We start from the raw sequence: 21,654 nt of genomic DNA, 5'->3' as shown, positions 1-21,654 counted from the left end.
TCAACATATTGCCATGTACTCTCCCTTTTTTTTCCTTTTTATCCGCTAGGGTGTAGTTTATCACTCCTTTCAATAGAGCATATCAATTGTCTCTATTTTCGTGATGCCATCTCAGTTAATTGGCATGATAGTATAGCAGAGTATTTCTCCCAATGGTATACACACTTCTCATTTAGCTAGTCAGTTTTCTCAGTCACTGTATCGTTTGCTTTATTTATTAGCCTATTGCATGGCCACAAACAATTATTTCTTTCCTGCCATCTTCTGCCCTATGGGTCAATAGGCACGATAGAGTTTCTTCCAAAGAGGAGTACATTTATATTTTTGTAATGGTTTCTCTTTTCTTATATAATCTTGAGGTTTGTTTTCCAATTTCGAATTAGCCTATGTCTTTTACGGCCATACACGACCAACCAGGTCAGGTGATCTATCTTCCTTGCAAGATACAGCATCTCCGCGTCCCTTGCCATCTAACCTTATCTTCCGGACCCCTGAATAGAACTTGGTTTTTGGGAACCGTGAGGTAATTGTAGCTCACTCACTCACTTCCCTAGGCCCACATATCCACATGCACAACTGCGGCGTGTCCTTAAAAGATCCCTGATAAAGAGCCCTCTCGCGGGGCCCGTGGAGGTCAGCAGCGCCACCCCACGAGGAGAAACGCCCGATGATGAAGCATGACACTCGCAAGGGTGTGTGAGGGCACTATGTCTAAAAGGTGGAATTCCCCAACCTTTATCCGAATCCAACTATATTGAGAGACAACTCCAACACTCTTTTCCAAACACAATAGGATGTCTTTCCCTTTTTTAGTGACAGTTACCCCTTAGTGAGTTCAACGTTATTCTTTGGGAGCATCGGTACTGGACCTTTCCTTTTCCAATTAGCTCCCTGTCCCCGCTCATTACATTGTGTAGTGAAATCAATGTCAGTCCCAAATGTGAATTGTACAACAATTCCATTCATGAAACATTTTTCCTTGTCTAGTGCAAGTCCTGCAATGGATCCAATATCAATAGACACAAACCTTTTCATACTGACCACTAATCAAGCTGAAACAAACCCACCTACAGTGACTCTTCCAAATAAATTATTTCACATCAATTAGGTGGTGCAAGCAGCCTTTAACAATGATAAATGTCTGCCCATAAAATCAAATGACCATCACATAGCATGTAAATCAGCGCATGCACATTACAAAAGTAGACTGTCTAAAAATATGCAGCATAACTTGCCATCATGTGCAACAAAATATGAAATTCACATTTAGCCCTGCAACCTTGCCAAGATTCAAACAATAGCTTAGGAAAAGTACTGCCAGAACCAATTTCGGCAAATTAAAAAAAAAGTATTTATTGAAGCACAAAAGAAATTTCTCTAAATAAGGTCAGACCCAATTGGCAGTTTTGTAGTGTAAAAAAGAAAGTGCACTGGGCTGTGGCACAAAGCTTACCTCCTAATACATTGCTAAGGGGAAACTCCTCAGTAAGGGGCATCCAGTGGTTGGGGCAGGCACTTCACAGATCTTGCAAGGGGGGGAGCTGGGTTAGGGATGGGTGTCCTTACGTTGGAAAGAGGTGGATTTCCATTTAGAAGGGGTGGTTTAGGAAGTAGAATTGGTTGATTTCTGTTCAGAAGGGGTGGCTAGAAGAGGAGGTTTTCTATTTGGAAGGAGTGTGTTGGAAAGAGGAGAAGGTGATTGGGCTTATTATAGGGGTGGCATGGAATGTGGGAATGATAGAATGCTATTTGGTTGGGTTGGTTAGAGTTTTGGTAGGGGTTAGGGCAAGGGAAAAACTGGAATACTCTATGGGGAACTTGGCAGGGTGTTTTAGAGGGCTTTGGGAGGTAGATGGAGTGCCAGTGTGTGATGTGTCTGTGGCTGTGCCTATTGATGTTGCAGTTGCATGTGGCTCTGGCGTATGGTTTGCCAGAACTGGTGTTTCTTTCTCATATGTGTCTGTTGTGTGCTTGATTGTGTGGATCTGTGTTTTTTGGCTGTGTACTGTAATATAGGTGTGTCTGTGGATAGGTGTGCTATGGATGTACTGGTTGTGGTTGTTGATGTAGTGATAACTATGAGTATGGTGGTGTCTGTGGTATGTGTGGATGTGATGGTAGGGGGGTGGTAACTGTGAGGTGGTGGTGTTTGTGTTGTGTGTGGATGTGATGGTGGTCAGGTCATCACCGTGGGGATAGTTTTGTCTGTGGTGTTTGTAGAAGTCAAGTTAGTGGGGGTGGTAACTGTGGGAGTGGTGGTGTTTGTGGTGTGTGTGGATGTGATGATTGTCAGGATGCCTAGGAGGTTTCCTCCTCATGGCCTATTAATAGCTAGCATCCTAACTAGCAAGTATTTTAAAAAAAGACTGCACTCTCTAAAAGGAAAAAACTAGAGGTCGAGCAGGCAGTGCTGGAATTCAAAGATGTCTGCCAGCTAACCCCTTTATGCAGTGTTCTAGTGTTTTTTCATTTCAATCACGATTGGACTGTGAAGCGCATGCTAACTCACTAGCGCACACATCACCTGAGAGAATTCTTGAGGAGGGAGCTTAGGTCCTGTTCTCCATCGCGTCCTTGAGGAAGGAATTACAGTCTAAGGTTAGTCTTACTGCGCATGCTTAGAGGCTTGCAGGAGCAGCCTCTCGCTCTCCCAGCAAGTCAATTATCTTTTGAGGATAATTACGTCAGTGTAGCCCAGACACTAACAGCTTAACAAGGGCAAATAAATATTTTCAAACACACGCACATTAGTGAGCAGACTTGTTTTGAGTAAGGCACTCTATTGTCTGTTAGGAAAAGGTCGATTCTAATTAGCCGTATTCAAGTATCCGGCAGTGAAAGAAATAAGGTGCTTACAAATCACCCTATCAAATGACTAGTAGCATTACATCTGTGGCAATATCGGTTTTGGTAATTAAACTAGAACTAGAACAATAAGAAAAGAAATTAAGAATATTAAAAGGAACTTACCTGAGAGCAATTCAAATTCATCCATAAGACGCATCAACAACAGAAATGTATGCATTAGTAGACTTGGTTTTAGAAATTGATTTTCATTAAAATGAAAGGAGAGGAGAGAAGAAAAAAGAATTTTAATCAAGTGTGCCTCAATTTGATATGATGAAATCAGAAGCAGCAAGAATCACGGAAATTCCGCCAGGTGTGGAACTGATGTAAATAGGCACCATCAGAGGCCCATAATCCAAAGAAGACAAGGAGAAAAGACGGCAGAACAAATTGAGTTTATATTGTGGAGGTAGTGGACATTTTGTGAAGATATGCCCGAAAAAACCCAAGATGAAGGTAAAGGAAAACTTGCAGCACCACCAGTAAGTGGAGTTGGGCTGGTGAGTGTGAATGAGGAAACAACTCAGACAAACCAGCTAGTGGCTAATACTCTGCAGGTATCATCACCCCATTTGATCCTGTCAATGACCTTAAATGTTCGGAATATCGTTTCAAAGGAAATTTCAGTGTTGATAGACTCTGGGGCCACTGGAAACTTTTGTGATTTAAAGTTTGCAAACCACATTGGATTAAATGCTATAATAAAATTAAAAAGTGAAGCTGTCAGAGCAGTGGATGGTACCAATCTGACATCGGGACCCATAACCAGCCACACAGACCAGAACAGATCCTTGGCTAAGGAGTCAGCGGCCAAGCTTATCTTTATAGACCCCTGCGACTGGTCGGACCACCACACTATCACTTTCCTATTATCGGGCACCCACAAGACAAGGGCACGGAACTGCGCGTCGCAGTCTGATTCCCCCCATTTCACAACAGTCAACAAACTCAATGAACATTACTCCGCAACTATATCTAACATTCTTGATGATCTTACCCCGCTAAAACTAAAAAGAACCCAAATCAAAGACAGAAACCCATGGTTTAATGGGTACCTCAACAATGAGAGGAGATCCCTCCAGCAGACTGAAAGAAACTGGAGACAGCACCCTCCAGCCACACATTTAAAACTTCTCCGCCAGTACAGAAACGCTTAATATAGGATTATCCTCAACTCAAAAAAAGAATTCTTCAGATCAGAACTGGGGAACGCCGAGAACAGACCTTGCAACCTTTTATGAAATAGACCAACACCAATCGAACAAACTGGCTAAAACCTGTAAAGAAACCCCTAAATCCCTTATATCATGTGAGGAATTCTCCTCTTTCTTCTCCGACAAAATCACTGCCCTAGGAAACGATTTTAGATCAGCCAATGACTTCCAGCCGTTCCCGGATCTGCCGCCTCTCTCCGCGATGCCCCCCCAGACATCACCCAAAAACCAACCGCACTGCTCCAACTTCAAAGTTTATGACGAGCATTCCGTCTCGAAAATCCTATCCTTCTTAAACCCGAACAACCACTTTAATGACCCACTCCCCTCTAACTGCTTAGCCACCACCTCTCAATCTATCATTCCTAGTTTGACTGCAATAATCAACGCCTCCCTTCTACAGGGATCGATTCCTGACTCACTAAAAGCCGGCCAAGTCCTCCCCATCCGAAATAAACCTACGCTGGATCCTGCTTCCCCTGACAATTTCAGACCTACATCTAATATCCCACTCGTAGCTAAAGTTCTGGAGAAATGTGTGCAACAGCAGTTGAGCCAACACATCACGAACTTCCACCTACTAGATGACTTCCAATCCGGATTCAGGCCTGGGCACAGCACTGAAACCACCCTTCTCCACATCATTGACGATGCCCTCCAAGCCCTTGATCAAGGCATTACCTGTCTTCTAATCCTACTTGATCTATCCTTGGCTTTCGATACGGTCAACCACAAAAAACTCCTTGAACGCCTCAAACTCAGAACGGGACTGGATGGCCCTGTTCTTGAATGGTTTAGGTCCTTCCTCCAGAAATGCTCACAGAGATTCCTAAGCAACAGTAAACTGTCTACTCCCTCCATGATCACTGTTGGAGTCCCCCAAGGATCTACCCTGTCCCCTACCCTCTTCAATCTTTACCTCGAACCGTTAGCTGAAGTACTACGCACTGCAAATAATATCTCCTACCACATGGATGCCTACGACGCCCAGATCTGCATCAAAATCTCTTCCCCTGAGGAGATTTACTCCCTGAATGAGGCCTTGAAATTGACTGTCCAATGGCTCACCTCCAACAAGCTCAAACTCAAAGCAAAATAATCTGAATTTCTCCTAATCTCCCCCCCGACACCAACCCTAACATTCAGGAATGGATTAAGGCGATCACAGCTTTAAACCGACCATAGTGGACTCCACCAAATCCCTCGGAATAACCCTAGACTGCAGCTTGAACATGCGGGGCCACATTAACTCGATGGCAAAATCAGCCAGATTTCACCTGAGATACCTAAGAAAACTGAAACCTTTCCTTGACACTCCTGACCTAAAAATGTCAGTCCAGGCACTAGTCATCTCTAGACTGGAATATGGCTGCTCTACTCTCTCAGGTCTACCCAAGATCTCCCTGGCCCCACTAAAAGCCTGCCTCAATGCGGCCGCCAGACTATTAACAGGAACAAGGAAATTCGACCACACCTCACCACAACTGAAAGCTCTGAACTGGCTTCCTCTTGAGGCCAGAATCCAACTCAAACTGGCCTGTATCGCTCACAAAGCTCTATACTCAAATTCCCCTGCATTTCTCACCCAGAAACTCGTGGTATCCGAAGGAGCCAGAAACTCTCGATCCGCCAGAGACCTCTTGCTCCAAGCAGCACACTTGCAAAAAAAAAAACATGCAATCGGGCCTTCTCTGGGGCCGCACCAAGAATATGGAACTCACTCCCGCCCGCCATTAGAAGAATTTTATCTCTGGCACGCCAAAAGGAGGCCAAAACCTTCCTTATGGACAAATTCCTCTCTTAAACCTTGTTTGCAACCACCTCAGTGACTTTGCTCTATTTTTGATTACTGCCACACCTTTGGATTATCCGGATGCTATCCACCCAGCACCTCTGGGCATACTACCTCAGGATATGGGGCCGCTTTCTTTTGTAAAATGTATATACATGTTTTATCCCAAATGTTTCCCCCTTCCTAAGTCTCTTGTATACAACTTGTTAATCCTGTAAAGCGCTCTGATACCCTAAGGGGTCAAGTTCGTGCTCTATAAAACACAAATAAATAAAATAAAAAAGATGGTAACCTCAGAAGGGCATAGAGAAATCTTGCAATCCAATTTAATTGATGCCCCACAATTCCAACTCATTTTAGGAATTCCTTGGTTGATAGAGCACATTTCTTCAATAAATTGGAGTGCTCAAACCATTTAGATGAATTCACAGTATTGCAAGAAAAATTGCTTTGCAGGTGAATCACATCGAGATCAAAATGCAGTGACCCAGCTTTGCAAGAATGGAGTCTCAGACTGTGTGATAGAAACTAACGAAAATTCCAGAGGAAGACAAGTACTACGCAGATGTATTCAATGAAGTCGAAGTGGAGAAACGTCCCCCTCATAGGCCCTATGACTACAAGATAGAACTTGAGCCATGGAGAAAACTTACCATAAGGTTGCATCTACGGGTTGACAGAAAAAGAGAATCAACACTTGAAAGAGTACTTGAAGAAATATTTAGTTAATGATGTTATTGGGCCATCTCAGTCTCCTGTCTCTTCGCCACTCTTCTTAGTGCCGAAGAAGGGAGGAGAGTTAATAACTTGCATTGATTATACAGCAATCATTAGAATCACCATAAAAACCCACTACTGCTTACCTCTCTGATTTCAGTGCTCTTAGATCAAATAAAAGGGGCAAAAATCTACACTAAGCTGGATCTGAGAGGCGCCTATCATTGATTAGACTGCGGAAAGGAGACAAATGGAAGACGACATTTAGGACAAAATATGGATTTTTTGAGTACCAAGTAATGCCACATGGCCTATGCAACGCCCCTGCTGCTTTCCAGTATTTCATAAACGACTTCATAGATAAATGTGCGCTTGTGTACATTGATGATATTTTAATTTACTCAAACACTGAAGAGGAATATCAAGAACAAGTCAGAGCAGTTCTACAACGATTGAGAGAGAACACCTTGTATGCAAAGCTGGAAAAGTGCTTATTCAATGTCACATCAGCTGAGTTCCCGGAGTTTGTACTTTCTCCTTCTGTAATAACCATGGATGAACACAAGGTTAAGGCTGTCACAGAGAGGAAATCCCCCAGAACCATAAAAGAAGTCCAGAGTTTCATCAGATTTGTACATTTCTATAGGAGATTTATACATGAATTTTCTCAAAAGATCATTCTCTTGACTCGGCTGTTAAAAAAGGGAATACCTTTCAAATGGTCGGAAGAAGCTGAAGCAGCCTTTACCTCTCTGAAGAAAAGTTTCACAACAGCTCCAGTTCTACTTCACACAGATCCTGCTGACTCTTTCTACCTAGAAATTGATGCTTCAGAATTGGCCATCGGGGGAATCCTCTCTCAAAGGCACAAAAAGACTGGGCAATTACACCTGTTAGCTTATCGATCCAGAAAATTAAATCCTGCAGAGGTAAATTATACCATTACCAAAAAAAAGCTCTTAGCCATAAAAGATGCCTTTAAGGAATGGAGGCATTACTTGATGGATGCAAGACGTACGGTGACAGTATTTACTGATCACAGAAATTTAAAGTTTCTAAGGCCGGCCTGAACCCTGACACCTCGACAACTCAGGTGGTCATTGTACTTTGCTGACTATGATTTCATCATCCCCTACAGGCCAGGAACAAAGAATGGAAAAGCGGATGCCTTATCAAGACTTGATACTGAAAACCAGAAAAGATTGATACAAGATCAGCAAATAATTCCCCCAAAAAAGATAGTTGGGGCGATCTCCAAGGGAACCTTTGTAGAACAAATTCTGCAAACATTAAATGAAAAAGAAATGAAGGAATGGTCAGATGAAGATCCCAAGAGAGAGATCCGTGATAAACTACCATATCAGGAAAAGGCCTTATATTTACCCACGAAAGAACTACAGACCCAAGCAATGTATGAGTACCATGATAGTCCTATGGCTGGACATAATGGAATACAAAAGACCGAAGACCTAATAAAACGAAGATTTTGGTGGCCGCATATTAACCAGGACATTCATCAATATGTGGCCAGCCAAGAGATCTGTGCTCTGGAAAAAATCTGAAAGGAAGGTTCTTAATGGATTATTGCAACCTTTGCCCATCCCTCTGTACCCCTGGCACACAGTTTCTTTAGACTTAATCGTATATCTACCTTTGAGTCAGGGTTACAATACAATCCTAGTCTGGGTAGATACTTTCACTAAGATGACACACTTTGTGGCCTTAAAGGGAATCCCTACAGCAAAACAGTTGACACAGCTTTTTAATCAACATATAATTCAAATCCAGGGTATCTGTAAAATCATTGTCACAGACAGAGGTTCCCAGTTTGTATCAAAATTCTGGAGAGCTTACACTAGTGGGTTACATATAGAACATCAATATTCAACCAGTTTTGATCCAGAAACTGATGGACAAACTGAAAGAATGAACCAAGAGTTAAAGCACTATCTTAGACACCTTTTATTGGGCAAGGAAGGGGATTGGCCAGTATATTTGTGGACAGCGGAATTTGCCCATAACAATGCCAAGAATGTATCCACAGGCTTCTCACCTTTTTATATGAATTATGGCAGACACCCTAATTCTTTGATAGAATGTGATAATATCGAGTTGCCAGCTGTAGAAGATATTGTCCAACATTTAACTAAGATCCACCAAGCAGCAAAGCAAAACATGTCACTCGCAAAAGATTGTTACAAATATTTTGCTGATAAAAAAAAGAAGGAAAGAACGGGATGTCCAAGCTGGGGATACATTTTGGCTCAGCTCAAAAAACGTAAGGTCAAAACGTGATCACAAATTCCAACCATGATTTGTGGAACCTTATCCCACTGAGAAAATTACTAATCCAGTAAAATATTACTTGACACTCCCAGAGAATACAAAAATCCACCCAGTTTTTCATGTCTCCTTCTTCTTACTGAAAAATGTTCGGTCAGGTTTCTCTGCTCCCCCTGAGCCCCTAGAAACAGAAGGTGGAATTGAATTAGGAGTTAAAAGAATCCTAGATTCCAAAAGAGTCAAAGATGAACTTTAGTACCTAATAGACTGGAAAGGTTTTGGATCAAATGAGAGATCGTGGGAGAAATGTATATATGTTTATGCTCCACTTCTAGTCAAAGCCTTCCATAAAAGGTTTCCAACCAAGCCACGATTGGAGGAATCCTCCTTGAGAGGGGGTACTGTCAGGATCTCTAGGAGGTTTCCTCCTCATGGCCCAATGATAGCTAGCATCCTAACTAGAAAGTGTTTTTAAAAAAAACCTGCACTCTCTAAAAGTAAAAATACTGGAGGTCGAGCTGGCATCGCTGGAATTCAAAGATGTCTGCCAGCTCACCACTTTCTGCAGCATTCTAGTGTATGTTCATTCCAATCATGATTGGAATGAGAAGCGTGTGCTGACTTACTAATGCACACTTCACCTGAAAGAATTCCTGAGGAGGGAGCTTAGGTCCCGTTCTCTGTTGCGTCAGCTTAGAAGAGGGTAGAGGCGTCAGACTTGTTGTAGTTCTTTCGGTAATATCCTTGAGGAAGGAATTCCAGTCTAAGGTCAGTCTTACAGTGTATGCTTAGGGGCTTGCAGGAGAAGCGTTTCACTCTCTTAGCAAGTCAATTTTCTTTTGAGGATAATTACGTTACTGTAGCCTCTAGTCTAGACACCAAAAGATTAACAAGGGCAAATAAATATTTTCAAACACACGCGCATTAGCGAGCAGACTTGTTTTGAGTAAGGCACTCTATTTTCTGTTAGGAAAAGGTCAATTCAAATTAGCCATATTAACGTATCTGGCAGTGAAAGAAATAAGATGCTTACAAACGCCCCTATCAACTGACCAGTAGCATTACATCTTTGGCAATATTGGTTGGGGTAATTAAACTAGAACAATAAGAGATGATATTAAGAATATTAAAAGGAACTTACATGAGAGCAATTCGAATTCATCCAGAAGAGCAACGGATTCAGCCTTCAGTTCCTGTGATGCAAGTACTTCCTGTGAAGGAAAATGTATGCATTTAGAACTGAAGTTATTAATGTACTATGTTTAAAAGACAAGATATATGCAGCCTACAAGAAAGGAAGAGGGGCAATAGCCAAGAGTGGTTTGGGTAAGAGTCAGTTATTGGGAAGTTGAATAATCACACATAGAGTTAAACATTGTAAAGAAAGATGTTATAAGTAAAAACCTGTTATTGAATTCCAGTTCCTAGCACAAGAAGGGTTTGGACATAGCAGAAGAAAGAAGAAACCTTCACGAGTGGAACCACTATTTATTGGCTGTCTCTTCTTTATCCTCATCAATTTCCCCCCTTTGTACATACTTGTATAAGGAGATTAAACAACCTGACAGGGGTGTTCCAATAGGGGCATTAGGAAGTGGCGCTGTTCTGCTTCCCTGCAAGTCTGTCAATGATTATACAGGTCATAGTGGTCCTGTCAATGATGGTGGGCTGGTAACTGTGGGTGTGAAGTGTCTGTAGTTTACGTTGATGAGATGGTGGTGGTAACTGGGGGGTGGTAGTGTCTGTATGTTTGGATGCATGCAAGTCTTTCTTGTGATATTTCTGTTTCTATGTCGTGTGCTTCTCATTTCTGAATGGGTGTGTGCAAGTAAATGTGTGCGAGTGCTATGGACAGGTCTGGGAATATGGAATTGGGATGGGAAAGGGACCGGAGTTGAACTCTGAAAAGACCTATGTAGGCCAGATATTGCACTGTGAATATCTTCCAGGTGGGACACCATTTCTTGCATATGGGAGCAAACCCCCAGGATGACATTCAACAGTTCCATCTGACTTACAGAGATGTTCCTGAGGAGGGCAATCGCCTATTCACAGCAGGTGGCAGGTGGCAGGTGCCTGGAGTAAAGGAGATGACACCCCTCTTAGGGGTGTTTGTGCAGCCAACTGGGTGGGGAGCAACAGGGAGGCTGGATATGGTACTGGGGTGGTGGACAAGGATGAAGATGGTACAGTTCCTGTTGGGTCTGCCACCCTTTGGGAGTGTCATCTGGGGGATTCCTCAGAAGAAGCGGTTGATGAGCCGGCATCCTCTTTTGCACTGCCCTCACCCTCCAGGCCAATGGGTCCCTCGGTGTTGGTGGTCTCAGCACCAGAACTACTGTGGCCAGCTGCTTTCCAACTGATGTTGGCCCTTTCTCATTTGCTTGCCCTGAATGATGCTGAAATGACATATAACACATGAAAAGGCAGCGCACTCAATTATGCCCTTTTCACCTACAGAGGACTTATCACAGCGGTAAGGCATGCGGTGACACCCACTGGGGAATTTAATTAATATGGACTGCAAGTACCATCGCTCACAGGGGCAACATGACCACGCCCACCGAGGCATGAGAGTTAAATAAAAGAAGATGCTATTCATCAGTTGCGGTTTGCCTCATTTAGCGCATGGCCTGTGAACAAGGAAGCAATTTCCGAAATGCTTAAGGCTAAAGCATGGAAAAGAGGTGTTTCGAGGCTGTATTCTCTATCGGAAGAGGCGATTTTCTGGCAGTGTGGACCTCCTCATATCAGGCAGAATTTTTGTGGGATATAGCGGCCATGCCTGGGTCGCGAGGAGGAACCACCACCTGTGTGTGGCCCTGGGGTGTCTATAGGCATGTAACACAGGACTTCTAGCATGCCTATAGGTGAGAGACATGTAAAGACAGCGCACTCAATTATGCCCTTTACACCTACAGAGGACTTATCACAGCGGTAAGGCATGCGGCGACACCCACTGGGGAATTTAATTAATATGGACTGCAAGTACCATCGCTCACAGGGGCAAAATGACTACGCCCACCGAGGCATGAGAGTTAAATAAAAGCAGATGCTATTCATCAGTCGCGGTTTGCCTCATTTAGAGCATGGCCTGTGAACAAGGAAGCAATTTCCGAAACGCTTAAGGCTAAAGCACGGAAAGGAGGTGTTTCGAGGCTGCATTCTCCATCGTAAGAGGCGATTTTCTGGCAATGTGGACCTCCTCATATCGGGCAGAATTTTTGTGGGATGTATAGCGGCCATGCCTGGGTCGTGAGGAGGAACCGCCACCTGTATGCGGCCCTGGGGTGTCTATAGGCATGTAACACAGGACTGCTATCATGCCTATAGGTGAGAGACATGTAAAGGCAGCGCACTCAATTATGCCCTTTTCCCCTACAGAGGACTTATCACAGCGGTAAGGCATGCGGCGGCACCCACTGGGGAATTTAATTAATATGGACTGCAAGTACCATCGCTCACAGGGGCAACATGACCACGCCCACCGAGGCATGAGAGTTAAATAAAAGCAGATGCTATTCATCAGTCGCGTTTTGCCTCATTTCGCGCATGGCCTGTGAACAAGGAAGCAATTTCCGAAATGCGTAAGGCTAAAGCACGGAAAAGAGGTGTTTTGAGGCTGCATTCTCCATCGTAAGAGGCGATTGTCTGGCAGTGTGGACCTCCTCATATCGGGCAGAATTTTTGTGGGATGTATAGCGGCCATGCCTGGGTCGTGAGGAGGAACCGCCACCTGTGTGCGGCCCTGGGGTGTCTATAGGCATGTAACACAGGACTGCTAGCATGCCTATAGGTGAGAGACATGTAAAGGCAGCGCACTCAATTATGCCCTTTTCACCTACAGAGGACTTATCACAGCGGTAAGGCATGCGGCGACACCCACTGGGGAATTTAATTAATATGGACTGCAAGTACCATCGCTCACAGGGGCAACATGACCACGCCCACCGAAGCATGAGAGTTAAATAAAAGCAGATGCTATTCATCAGTCGCGTTTTGCCTCATTTCGCGCATGGCCTGTGAACAAGGAAGCAATTTCCGGAATGCATAAGGCTAAAGCACGGAAAAGAGGTGTTTTGAGGCTGCATTCTCCATCGTAAGAGGCGATTGTCTGGCAGTGTGGACCTCCTCATATCGGGCAGAACTTTTGTGGGATGTATAGCGGCCATTCCTGGGTCGTGAGGAGGAACCGCCACCTGTGTGCGGCCCTGGGGTGTCTATAGGCATGTAACACAGGACTGCTGGCATGCCTATAGGTGAGAAACATGTAAAGGCAGCGCACTCAATTATGCCCTTTTCACCTACAGAGGACTTATCACAGCGGTAAGGCATGCGGCGACACCCACTGGGGAATTTAATTAATATGGACTGCAAGTACCATCACTCACAGGGGTAACATGACCAAGCCCACCGAGGCATGAGAGTTAAATAAAAGCAGATGCTATTCATCAGTCGCGGTTTGCCTCATTTAGCACATGGCCTGTGAACAAGGAAGCAATTTCCAAAATGCGTAAGGCTAAAGCACCGAAAAGAGGTGTTTCGAGGCTGCATTCGCCACCGTAAGAGGCACTTTGCTGGCAGGGTGGGATGTATAGCGGCCATGCCTGGGTCGCAAGGAGTAACCGCCGCCTGTGTGCGGCCCTGGGGTGTCTATAGGCACGTAACACAGGACTGCTAGCATGCCTATAGGTGAGAGACATGAAAATGCAGGGCACTCAATTATGTCCTTTTCACCTACAGAGGACTTATCACAGCGGTAAGGCATGCGCTGACACCCACTGGGGAATTTAATAAATATGAACTGCAAGTACAATCGCTCACAGGGGCAACTTGACCACGCCCACTGAGGCATGAGAGTTAAATAAAAGCAGATGCTATTCATCAGTCGCTGTTTCCCTCATTTAGCACATGGCCTGTGAACAAGGAAGCAATTTTCGAAACGCGCAAGGCTAAAGCATGGAAAAGAGGTGTTTCGAGGCTGCATTCTCCATCGTAAGAGGCGCTTTGCTGGCAGTGTGGGCCTCCTCATATCGGGCAGAATTTTTGTGGTAGGTAACACAAGTCTGTGTAAACAGAACTGTTCATGCCCTTTGATCAAAATACATACTAAAAGTTAACAGATTTCATCGGTGTAAAGGCTCCCAACATTAGCTTCACCATTAGCATGAGCACAAGCATGTATGAAACAGAATGGGAAAAAATGTTGGTCACAGTTATCTCATGCCCCCTGATAACGCCTACATTATGTATGTTCTCGTCTAAAATCCATTAGTATGTATCACCAGGAACTGTTTCACTCCTCTACATCTTTGAGATCTGAAATCACCAAAAGGACATCTATCAAAAGGAGATCTATCAAAATATCTTTGCACAATGTCATCTAAAGGCCCTCAATTCTGCATACTATACTTTTCTCAAAAGTCCATAAATACTGCACTGTTGTACAAATATTAGCATAAACTGAAATGATGTCACTTCTGTATGGGCATTTCACTATGTTAACATTCACTACAAAACACTAGAACTAGGCTTGGCGTAAAATTCCACTATGCTCGCGGAATTTGCAGAATTCTGGAAATCTATGTTCCACAGAGAATGCAGAGTTCCCAATAAACTCCCCATTTTGCCTCGTAGTGGATTTTTTTTCTGTTGTTGCGCTCCGGTCGTGTGGCAAGCAGAACAAGTATTGCTGAGCACGCAAGCTCTGGTGAGATTGGCCACCTGTCATTGAGTGCCAGTGAGACTTGCTGACTGCCTACAAGCCCAAGCCGATGACATCTGGTGCCTTTTTTGTGATAGCGAGTGCAAGAGACCGCCAGCCTTCACGGCTGCAGCCTTGAGCAGATTTCATCCTTGAGAAGCTGCAAAATTTAGTTGATATTCTTCTCAAACGGATCTTTCAAGTTGGTTTTTAGTGCAAGGAGCCTTTTTTTAATTTTTGTTTTTTTCCAACAAGGAGGAAGTGCACTAGAGACTCTAACTTCCTGTTCCTGTCTAGCAGGCTCCTCCCAGTCCTTTGTCCAGCTCTTTGTTACTTTTCCTTTGGATTTGGAGCTGAACGGATCACTCTCTTTGTCTGCTGCATATATACCATTGGATTTAAGTACTTTGTAATTGTGATATCACACGTAAGTTGAAAAACTGTTGTTTATGGGTGTTGTTTATTTGATAGAGGGCATGACCCATGCTTTATGTGCATTTTTATTTGAATTTCAAAATCTATTGTGGTGGGTGTCCTGCAGTTTCAGGAGGAGCCTAGATTTTGTCTGAACGTATTTTTTTCTTTTGTAAAGGAAAAATGTTGCACAGTTTAGTACATTATTTCCATTTTTTTTTTTTTAAATAAATGTGCAATATTAATTTAATTCACTATGTGGCCTAATCTGCCAATGGGTCTTCCAGCCAGAAGGACCTGTACTAGTCATGGGTGCATGAAACAACTGTTTCTGTGGTATCAGTGGTATCAGTTGAATTGAAACATCAGTTATGCTATGGATGGCAGTGGATTAAATTACAAAAGTTGTTTTTTGGGGTATTTCACGTTTTGTTTTCTTCAAAAAGTGTATAGGAGGTGTAATATATATTTGATGCCTTTGGAGGATGTGTGTATACTTTTAAAGCCCAGTTAATTTTAGTTTTTGGCATTGCTGAATGAATGCTGTTTTCTCCTGTGTTACCATTGTCATGTGGTCAGGGACCATTCTGTATCATCAGTTTCCATAGGCCTTCATGTGTTCTGTGTTGTGGCCATGCCTCTGTGCTGGTTATTTTTGTTTGACCATGTGGCTGGTGGCCATTTTCTGTAGCCACAACCAGCCAGTGTGCTTTTGCCATAGGCCTGCATGTGTTCTTTGTTGTGGCCCTGCCACTTTGCTGGTTGTTGTTGTCTGACCATGTCGCTGGGGGCCATTATTTGTAGCCACAACCAACCAGTGTGCTTTTGCCATAGGCCTACATGTGCTTTTTATTGTGGCTTTGCCTCCCTGCTGGTTGTTGTTATTTGACCATGTGGCTTGTGGCCATTTCGTGCACCCACCCTTTTTTCCAGGTTTCAAAGAAAGATTGATAGGAGAGCACTATGCCTTTTTGTATTTGTTCATTTTATTTACTTTTCCATGATACTTTAATATTTTGCTTGAAGATCATTGTGTAATATTTGTATATTTATTAACAGCTTTATATTACATAATTTTTGCACTTTCCGCCTGCATCTCTTGCCTTCCAATGGGTTTCTCATTGTCTCCAAGTACACCAGCAATTAATTATTGTTATTGTTTAATTTTTGCCATTTTCTGTACTTTTCTGTATTTCTTATTTGCATTTTTCATTTTTTTTAAATTATTTTGACACTATTAAACCACCACCTACTGGCAATAGGCGCCCGGCTGCATTCATTTTTTAATGCTTAATCCATTTTCCCCTGCACCTCCCTGACTGCCACAGGTTTCTTCCTTAGATACATACTTTGCACTCAAGGTAAACAGTTACATTGTTATCCTCATTGGAAAATAAATATTATGTTCTTGTGATGTGGTTTTACATTGAAATGCACTATTATGGTTAATTAGTTAGGATATGAAGGATAACTTAAGTAACCACACTCAATTATATTGTCTGTACTAATTTAAACTGCAACAATGAAATGTTTCACTTAATGTTTTTCATGCTTGTTTGCTTTTAGGTGCACAAGTGACATCGCCCACAGTATTGACAGAAAGTCGCATGAGTCTTTCAGTCGCTTTTGCATGTGCAGCTGAGTGCCACTGCCAACTGACAGCTTCAAGATTGCCCCAAAGAAAGGTGCTGCCACTACAATGGGGAGGAGAAGAAGCGGATTTAACATCCTCTGCAAAATGTAGTGTTCATAGTACATACAAATCTCCAGTTGTAAGGTGTATATATTTGGTTTTCTTTTTACCATGATGTGAGTTGCCGAATTAACGCAAGTACAACAAATATATACATGCAATGATCTCTACATACAAACCTAATATGATTTATGGCTTTAAACACACTACACATTTGAATGGTGATGTTTATTAGACAGTGCACAGTGCTTACATATCTCTGACATGAGTGTCCTGTGCAAAGACCATACAATGTGTTACTTAACACCAATGACTACACTTCACTCTGGAACTCAAATCCACATTGTAGCCTGTGTAAATGAAAATGAACCAGTTAAACAGAATCACATTTTTATTTCATGCATGTACCTGTTCCTTTCTTGAGCCATAGAGCTGGCCATTCAGGGAATGGACCTCAGTTGCTAGCAGCTCCTGCTCCACTGCTGAGAAGGCAGAAGCCCTCACACCTGTTTGACCTGGCATGGTTGCTCCCAGAGGTGGGCAAACAGCAGCAAAAGTGGAGGAGGTCTTGATCACAGTAATCTCATGTAGCCAGTGAGCTATTTTTCCAACAACCACATACATGTATGCGACGTACACGATCGTCAGCGTAAAAGGACACAGCCATTGGCCTTCTACCATTAATTTCACCAACGTTAGCTTATGGGTTAGTTCGTAATGGAGTTTAACGTCCACTGAGAGGTCGACTTCTGCCGCTGTTAGATTCCAAATGAACTACGGGCGAGGTCAGGCACCTGCCATTTTAGGAGTTCAATGAGTGTGTTTGTGACTTTTAAGTGTGTTACTACCACTCCAAATGTGGGCTATTGTTCAAATACATTTATGTGAAGTGTGTTACTGTGCTGAACATGATATCAGCACAGTGCTGTGTACACCTCCATTGATGGTTCTATTTTATTTAAAAATATTATTTAAAAAAAAAATGTTTTGATAATACTTTTGAGATTTTTTTATACTCACTTTTTCTAAATATTCATATCAAAGCCACAAATGTAATTTGTGATGGATAAGGGACGAGAAGCAAATGTTGGTTCAATTTATGTTTCAAACCATATACGTATTAACAAAATACATTACTCTTGTGTTACTCATCAAATATGTTGCTGTTAATGATGTAATATGCTTCATCCAATTCCCACGACAGCAGGATTTAGCCAATGTGGAGGGGGACTTTACGGGTTAGGTCATCTACCACATGAGGTTGGAGCAATTTATGGCACACATATTGCTTTAATGCCACACATGCCGGAGAACAGTTGTACAGAAATCAGAAACACTTCCGTTCAATCAACGTGCAAGTTGTCTGCTTACGGGATTTGTACATCACAAGCATCTGTGCCCATTTCCTGGGCTCTGCCTGTGATTTCTAAGCACTACGGGAATACCCCACACTCCAGCAAATTGCACACTTGGACTTGAGAGGGCCTGGCTTGTTGGTAAGTACAATCTGTTGTGTTATTGTTTGGGTAATTTCTAGATTAACAATCAGAAATGGTGCAATATATTTTGCGCTGTGTTTTGTCTCCCATCTAGGAGACTCAACCTATACCAACCAACCATGATTGTTGACACCACTGAGGAACCCAACAAATGCCAAGTTAAGTCCACTTCAATGAGGCCAGTGTTTTTGGAAGGTTATTTTCCTTCGGACGTGCTTGTCTCACATGGAATTGGCCGCAGACCATATTACTGGTGACCGCGACCTCACATCTACTGCCATGTACCTAATTAGGTAATCGCTTCCCCATCTCCCTTCACGCACTGGGGCTTCCTTCTCTGCAATCTGCTGTGCCTCTCCTTCAGAGGCTGCCCGAGGAGACCGGATTTGTGGCCCCATATCAGCCTCTGTTTACCTATCAAGGAAGCCTTTATCTACCTATCAACGGCCGGCTGCCCCCATTCTTGAGTTCTCACAACCAGAGACTCGTTTTGTGATGGATTCACGCTTCATCCACTGATCCACAACAGGTCCCCTGTGCCTATATGGATGACCCCTGATCCCCTTGGGTCCCCAAATGCCACTATTTTTGCCATACAAGCATGCAAAATTTCTCAAAAACTTCTGATTTTCTCAGGCTACATATCCTTTTAGTCCTGATGATGGCCTCATTATTCTCTTTGGGATCGAAACAACATCATCTTTAGCACCATGACACAAAGTTGTTTTATATAAATTACTCTATGTTACTGCAATTGTGCTCCTACTATGTTGTTTGGCCTAACTATTTTGATTATGTCCTGGCCACGCTTTTTTGCTTATTACTGAGTTTTCCCTTTCCCTAAGTTTTTGGACACTACCCTACTTTCATTGTGATTATTTCCATGTTTTTCAGGATAAAAGTATATGACACAGTCTGCGCTGATTTGCTCCATTCATAAATTGTTTAAAGGGACCATTGTTTCTTTAGAAACACCAGCCGAAGTCTGTCTACCAATCTGCCACCATCGGCAGAGAAGTCGATCCCCAGCACTGCGCTATATTACATTTTGCTATCGGCGCGGCCAGTGCCAACCACAGCCTCTTATATCTGGGGCAAGTCTCCTCTCCAGCAGCTGGCAGCAGGTACCATTTTGTGTCAACTGAGACCTAAACCCCACCCCCTCTGCCATTATCCTCCCAGTTTCAAACGAGTATCTCTGTATCACCGGACATTTCTACAGTAGATGATAGACGGTCCCTTACAGTCCATTACCCCTTTGACAAAGAGTAGTGTCAGTGTAGCCCAGACGATGTATCAGATTTTTAAGATTTTTAAGATTTTTAGCTGAATCAGCCAGAAGCGGAAGCGTATTGCCACTTCCCTCAGGCTTTGTAGAGCCACCACTTGTTCATCATCATCTAGAGGGCCAAGATCAGTCTTCCACATCACTCTCAGTGGTCCCAGTGGGTCTGGGGAGTTATTCATAATTTTTTCATCGATTAGCAAAATCACCTTCTCTGTCAGAGGATCCGTCAACAGCCGGTCCTCCAGCTCTTCCCCATCACAAATGTGTACCCAGAGTGCATGACCCAGTTGTAAGTATTGCAGGAATTCTCCTTTCCCCTAGGTCGTATTCTTGTCGAAGAGTTGCGAATGTGATATAGGCCTGTCCCCTCCACACATCACCCAGTCTCTCAAGGCCAATCAGGTCCCATTTATCGAAACCCCACAACTTCCCCACACCACAAAGTAGATCACTGTCCCAGAACTGTGTAATTTCTGTTAGTCTGCCTTCCCAACCTAGATATTTTGGGGCAGATTTGCAAGCCCCTTGCAACAGTTTTACGCCACCGTTGCGTCACTTTTTTGACGCAGCAGCGGCGTAAACAATGCTCCACTATGCGACATATTTACAACGTGACGCATCTAGTGAGATGCGTCACGTTGTAAAGTCCTGCGCTTCATTATACCTGCGTAAGGTATAATGTATGCAGGGTGGGCATTCCGTTGCAAGGAAGCTCCATAAAAGTGACCCAGTGAAATCTACAAGATTTCACTGAGTCACTTTTACATCCCAGCTGCGTCAAATCCTTACACCTGCTTGAAGCAGGCGTAAGGAGTGACGCAGCATATCAGCTATAGGGCACCCCTGAGCAGTTCTGGAGTTGCGTCGTGCTTGCGACACAACTCCAGCACTGCGTCACCCTTACGGCGACAGATGCATCACGCATCTGTCTATCCGTGCGCCATGGTGCGCCACATTGTAAATGCGGCGCATCCTTGGTGGCGCAAGTGGTTGTTTGAGTCACGCAAAATAACTGGCGCATCCCTGCTAATATGCAGGGATGCGCCAGTTATTGTAAATCTGCCCCATTGTTGCTGCTCACCATGCCTTCACTACCATCTATGTGTGGACCATGATACCTTTTCCATTTTCCTGTGCAACAACTAACTTCTAAGCAAACAGTACATTTAGGTTGATTGTGAGTTTGTAATGTGTAACATACCGGTCTCCACTCCACCAGCTATTCATGTCAAGGCTTCAGTATGTAGGATATGCAAGCCCTTCTCCTCCGAGGGCATGAGTTGTAAGGGGGGCCTGTGAGAACTACCACTCACAATTGTGGCTCTACGCATGATTTTATCTACCATGATGACAACTCACCCTCAGTGAAATGAGGATTCTTGTGTTCTGGCATTGTGCAATAAAGTTATATCAAATTAAATAACGTGAACACAAGGTGTACAAAGTTCAAAGGTGAGGGTGCAAGTAACAGGGAAAAGGTGACACAAAAAATCTGAATTCACTGGCGTTTCATTCTGTTGTCAAGTGTTGTGGAGCAGTGGAATGGCAAAGGAACCTGGGCTGAAATGGGGTGTTTTATAGTGTGGTAATCAGGTGTTTCCATTTGGCCAATGAACATCAGGTGCATTCTACTGGCATCCACCCAATAGCCACAGTGATGGCGTACCACAATGGACTCACTACGTCTGGGAACTACCACTAGAAAACCACCTGCACAACTGTGTGATCTAAATCTGCTCAGCATGGACCCACCTCCCTGGCGGCGATGGAGAAGTATTCACCAGCATTGGAGACCACCACATCGGCAGCAGTGTTCAGCGATGGTGGTGGGAAACACTCCGTTGACGAGGGTGGACATGCTGCCTCCATGCATCTATATACAGCGGGTGAAATACTGTGAACTCAGCTGAGTACTAGGGACAGCCGCAACAGCAAGACTGTGGTAAGATAGCCAATATTGTAATCAGGCCCTCGGTGCAGATTTTTGGAGGTGTCGCCATATACTATGATTGAATGATAGTAACAGCCTTGTATGGCTTTGTACGGGTACATTTTTAAAATGGTCTGACTCATGGCTTGCTCAAAGGCTATAATTATTTTTGGGGGGTTATTGTTATTTTCTTTTATGTGTAATGTGGTTTAAGAGCTGCTTTGTTTTTTTGATAGTAGGGCATATATAAAAGGGATATTTGTATTTTGATAA

This window comes from Triturus cristatus, chromosome 1_2 (genome assembly GCF_964204655.1).
Source record: "Triturus cristatus chromosome 1_2, aTriCri1.1, whole genome shotgun sequence".
NCBI classification, from domain to species: domain Eukaryota; kingdom Metazoa; phylum Chordata; class Amphibia; order Caudata; family Salamandridae; genus Triturus; species Triturus cristatus.
This window is presented reverse-complemented; position numbering follows the sequence as displayed.